Source organism: Meriones unguiculatus, chromosome 1 (genome assembly GCF_030254825.1).
Source record: "Meriones unguiculatus strain TT.TT164.6M chromosome 1, Bangor_MerUng_6.1, whole genome shotgun sequence".
In the NCBI taxonomy this organism is placed as follows: Eukaryota; Metazoa; Chordata; class Mammalia; order Rodentia; family Muridae; genus Meriones; species Meriones unguiculatus.
This window is the reverse complement of record NC_083349.1, coordinates 62,203,259-62,209,430: the sequence shown is the minus strand read 5'-3', so window position 1 is coordinate 62,209,430 and position 6,172 is coordinate 62,203,259.

The following is a 6,172-nucleotide window of genomic DNA, read 5'->3' as shown; positions in this document are numbered from 1 at the left end:
CTGGCTCTGGGTACAGCTGTGCTGGCTCCGGGTACAGCTGTACTCCCTCCAGACCCAAACTGAATTTCTCAACGTCTTCAGCACTCTGGTGGGGCAGAGAGGAAGTGAACTGGGACCCCTGTATAGTCTAACCCCTCATAGACACCTCCGCTGATATGGAAGTCCATGAAGGGGTTAGGAAAACAATAAATACCAAAGCAAGCCCCAGAAAGTATGTCTTGCTTTAGAAACAAAGAGAAACCATTTGGTGGGCCCTCATCCACATAAAGAAGACTGGATAGTTAAACTCCAACATGGATTTCAAAGGAACCAAATAAACATTTACCAGAATAATGTTAACTTTTCCACTCCATCGATAACCTTCATCTGAGACAGATAATATGTTATACAGAAGGTCTGGCCTTCTGTATAACATATTCAGCTTGCTTCTTGTTTTGTTTTATTTTTTAAATGGCCAAACTTTCTCATGGTTTGGCAAATGGGACCAAAGACTTAGGATGCGTTGACACCTGGCATCACTTGGAAAGTGATGTGCCAGCTTCAATTCCTTCCACATTGCACTTGCCTCTCCCTGGTCCTTCCTCATCTTATTTGTGAGATTTCCACCCAAGTTCTGAAAATCTGGCAGTGAATAAGAACGTGACACCTAGAGGTTAAGAACTGTTTGAGAGTCCTCCTCCAGCCTAAATTTCTGAGAGACGTTGCTTTAGCTTCCAAGGACATATACTCAGCAACACAGTGACCGCTCCACCGCTCCTGGCTACTTGAGGTCGAGGAGGTAGCTGGCCTTGACCCTGACACTGATAAGCTGAGCTCCTGAATTCCAGCATGTGAAAAGGGAATCTTTACCCAGGACTGAGATGAAGTAGAAATGGTTTGCAAACACATTTTATGGAATGACAAGGAAGTAAAGAAAAGCACTTACTCAGTTATTTCTACAATGTATTCCATTCCCCAAACTTCTCTGTCATTTAATTGATACTATTCCTCCTTCACAAAAGTGACTCCAGAAAAACAAAACTATCCAAAATGAACACTTATCGGAGTCAAATAACCTTAACAGTCCAAGGACTTAAAAGGCCCGTTGTCTTGGGCTATAACACTGGAGAGTCTGTGTCCAGAAAAGCATACAGCACACACAGCAGCTTCATTGCTAAATCAAACATTTTCCCTACAACAACAGAGCCTTATCATGTGGTTTATATAATTCCTTCCTTTGAAATTCTCACCACTCCGGAATGTCTTGGCTAATAATGATAATATTTTTTTCTGCAGCATAAGAATCTTTGAAATCTTGAGAACAATGCTTCAACTACAGTTTTAGGAAAGAATCCAGTGATTCCATGGGTCTTAAGCTTAATCGGCAATGCATCATCCACAGTTAATACATTTGAGTTAGGGAATGGCGGGAAAGTCTGAAGCAATGCTTGGAAGTGCACAGGTATTGGCCAGAAACCTGGTATCTCGTTCTTGCTTTCTGTGCTGAGGCAAGGACTTTCTCACTTTTCACTGGGGCAGAGGCCGCTACAGGCACCTCTACCCTGGATCAGGGATAGACAAGTTTGATGGTAAGACAGAAACAAGGAACATAATAACCACACCCTGTTAAGTCGGGGTAAGGAGATGACTTCTGAGAAGACAAAAGAACCCTTTGTTAGCTCTCAAACCAGGACAAATGGCTGAGGTGCCTGTTAACGTATTAAGGTGGATGATGGCTACCAGGTTCTCCCAGCATCCCTCAATTCCTACTGATACAGGGTCCTCCTGGCCGATGTTGTATGTGTTTGTGTGTGAGAGAGAGAGAGACCCGCCCCCTACCCTAGACTTCTCCAGCCCGAGACTGGGCTGGATTTGCCAATCCCCCAGCTGCTCTTCTTTATTTAACCCAGCCATTTTGGCTACACTGGCCCTTTTATCCCTTTTGGCCTCTTAGCCACTTGGCTGCTGCTCCTGGTTTCTCTTTCTCCCGCTCTCTTCTCCTCACATGGCCCAACTCAGTCTGCTGGCTATGTCTACTCTGGACTGTCTCAGATGCCTCTGCTTGTCTGTTTGTATTCTCCCTTAGATCTATAATAAAGACCTCAACCCCTTAAGAACAATCATGCCCTCCTTTTTATTTCTTGTTGTTCATTCACTTTTCACATAAATAAAGCAGATAACTGAGGAAAACACAGCCAGATCCTAAAGTGAAGGCAGAAGAGAAAGGCAGAACTTCAAAATCTAAATGAATTCTCACTGACCTGTTTGGTGTGTCCTTAGTTCTTTTTACCCTTAAACTGATCCTGTAAGTATCCTACAGAGCTTACCTCCCAGTCAAAATACAGTAAACAAGGGCTAAAAAGATTAAGCACTTGCTAAATGTCTCACAACTACTAAATGTAAAAGAGAAGAATTTCGTTAGTTTAACTCTGAGGATAACCCTCTCATCCAGTAGTGTGGTCAGTGCCAGATGCAACAGAATGAACAGTCAGAAAACTTCTCCCGAAGGAGTAAAGATGGAAGGCCTTTCAGGTCTCAGCTGCTCAACTCTTGCAACATAAAAACAGCCATGGGCAAAACATAAATGAAGGGGTACAGCCGTGCACCAATAAAACCTGACCTATGGACACTGAACTTGGTATGTATATTTAATAGACTCTAACTTTTAGAGCTGCTTTAGGTTCACAACAACATGAAGCAGGACATCTAGAGGCATCCCATATTCTCCTAACTATGAACACATAGAGGAAGCCCATATTCTCGCATCTCCACACACAGCCTCCTCACTATTAACATCCCAACCAGAATGGTGCCTTTTGTTACAGCAAGTATAGACTGACACATCATTCCAAGTCCACAATTCACAGACCATTCACTATTGATCAATCTGATTTCTACCTCACAAGTTATGGTTTATATTTTGATATTTTCAGCTGCCTAAGACAGTATTTTGGAAAAACATCCTTAGCGCTTTGAGCTGCATAAAAATCCAGCAGGCGGCCTGAGCTAGCCTTGCGGTTTCAGTTCGGTCACTCGTAGTTTATGTTGCACTGGCTGAGGTAACAACGGTCAGAACTGGAATTCCATCTGCAAATTAAAAGGTTCTGTTGGGCGGTGGTGGCAGAGGCAGGAGTTCAAGGCCAGCCTGATGTACAGAGGGAGTTCCGGGACAGCCACACAGAGAAACCCAGTCTCCAAAACCAAACAAACAAAAAGGTTCTATTTATGTCAGAAGAGGCTGTATTTCCAAATTTTCCCTCATGATTCACTTCTAAAGGGAGCTAAATCTGAGAGATAGAAATGTCATTTATTAAAGGTTTACCTAAGCAAGCTGTTGTGGTGCATGTTACAATACTAGAATTTGAGGTCTAGGGCAAGAGGACCACGAATTAGAGACCAACTAGGGTTACACAGTGACCTTTGTCCATCCCCCAAGTACGTCTGCATACAGGAGGTCAAATATTTTTTGTTTTGGGTTTTCTGTTTTGTTTTGTTTTTTCAAGACAAGAGTTTCTCTGTGTAGCCCTGGCTGTCCTGGACTAACATTGTAGACCAGGCTGGCCTCAAACTCAGAGATCTGCCTGCCTCTGCCTCCCAAGTGCTGGGATTAAAGGCATGCACCACCTATCCCAGCAGGAGGTCAAGTTTTAAGATAGAAATCTATCTGGTGTAGTTAGGACAGAGGTGGAAAGCATTCTTTACCTATAGGAAGCAGTACAATGTCAGGGTTCACTAAATGGGGCCAGACGGGCTGTGGGACCTAGCTTTAGGACATGGGCAAAATCTGAGCCTCTCTGACCCCCATCCTCCCTGTTTAAGATGACAGCCTTAACAATACGTACATGATGGGTTTGAGTATGGAATGAAATCATGCAGACCTCATCAGTAGGGGTTTAGCTCAGTGTACCTTAAAATTAAAGAGAAATACTAATGAATATGAATGCATTTTAGGGGATATAAAGTGAATAAATAATTTTTTAAAAGAACGCATTTTAGTAGCACGGTGCCTTCCCTGTTTGCATCCATGAAGAAGACTCACATTGCAGCTCAGCCTTGCAGAGTATATCACAATTAGAATCCAACGCACAACACTGTGATTTCACAGGCTAGCAGTTTAATGCTAGCTGAATGTGCTGGATGCTGCGGGCTATATTTCAGTAATGTGATTTTTAATCTCACCAAATATCACAACAGTTTTCCCAGAAGGATTTTAATCATGACCTTTAAGCTTGTTCTCTACGTCCTCTTAAATATTTAGTAGTTAACTCCTGAGTGTTTTTTTTTTCTCTTGCAAATGTTCTGTCTATGCTATTTCATGTTTGTGTCTCAATTATATCGACTAACTCAAGCACAAAAAATTGTAATAAGGTCATAGAAACCTATTCCAAATAAGTGTCCAGGCATCTTAGATATAATCATATCCACTGTGTGTGTGTGTGTGTGTGTGTGTGTGTGTGTGTGTGTGTGTGCGTGCGAAAGTGCATGTATGCATGTGTAAGCGTGGATGTGGAGGCCAGAGATCTTTTGAGACGGGGTCTCAGCTTTCTACATGGAACTTGCTGATTTGGTTAGGGTGGCTGGCCTGAGCGCACCAGAGATCCATGTCTGCCTCCCGGCAGTGGGATTACAAGCACTACACCGGGCCTTGTCTGTGGGTCTGGGGATGCAAGTCAGCTTCTTCTGTTTGCTCAATAAGCATTTTATCTACTAAGTCACCTCACCAGAGCCAGATCTGCTTTTGTGAAAATACAGGAATCTTTTGTCATGGCGATCAATGATTTCTGTGTTTACAAGGTGGAAATAATTTCTTCACTGTTTTTTGTTTTGTTTCTGTACAGGGTCTCATTATGTAAATTCTGGCTGTCCTAGAACTCACTCTGTAGACCAGATTGGCCTTGAACTTACAGAGATCCCCCTTTCTCTGACTCCCAAATGCTGGAATTAAAAGTGTGCACCACTATGCCCAACTTGAGTTTTCAAGAATTATTTTTTTTTTCACAACAGTCTGTAATACTAGATCATAGTCCTCCTATTTAAAAGCCCACTTGACATGAATGATTACATTACTGGTGCCCCATTACTGTTTGCTGTTCCAGGACTCAGATGAGTGAAAGGGCTCCATTCTCAGATCTGCCTTTATTCAGGGTTTTCAGGGAGTGGAGATCATAGGGAATCTCAGGTTCCAATTAAGCCGACTTAGGGTCATAGTAAATGAGGTTACTGAGGTACCACAGGAGGACCTTCCCTTCCACTTAAAGAAAACTGGGTCAAAGGAGACCTCCTTTTAAAGTATTTGTTTCCCCTCTCCTATATCTGTATAAGATGTGATACATTTATGCATCTTGATAATAATATTTGAATACTCAAAAGCAAAATTTTAAGATTCTGACATTGAAGTCTATAAACTCAAGCAGAACATTAACATCTGCTAAAACTAAACCATGATACTGGTCTGACCATAAAAAAAAAAGTGGGTCTGGATCGAGTCATCCCCCAGTTTCCACCAAGAATTACTTCCAGGACCCTCTTTGGACATCAAATTCCATGGATGCTCAAGAATTTTATAGTAGAAATAATCTACCCATATCCTAAATTCCATGGATGCTCAAGAATTTTATAGTAGAAATAATCTACCCATATCCTCGTATATACATCAAACCACTCTTTGGTTCCTTGCAATAGCCAACACAAGGTAAACTTTATGTTATGTTGCATTGCCTAGGGAATACTGGCATGAGAAGTCTGAACATACTCAGTACAGTAATTGTTCTTTTCTGTTCTAAGGTAGTCAAACGAGAGAATATGGAATCCATCGATAACAGATCATATTATTTATTGTCTTGGCTTACCATCTAAATGTAAGGGCTGTTGAAAAGGAACCTTACAGATGTGCAAGCTCTTCTCTAAAGAGGGTACTTAGCTGACTTTACAGGTGCAGGCTACATTTGAATCACTTCAGCTTTTAATAGCTGGGTTATCTTGGGAAAATAAAACTTCCTGCACCCTGATTTTCTAATGCCCTGGCATTCTAATCTGTAACATGGAGGTAAGAATACTATGTAGTTTTGAAGTTTTAATGGGCTCATATGGCAAACATTTTAATACTTACCATGTGTTTGTTGTCTAGCAACTACTTAACATAGCTGTTCCTATGTTTCCTATTATTTGAATGTAGCAGGGAAGACTCTCATAG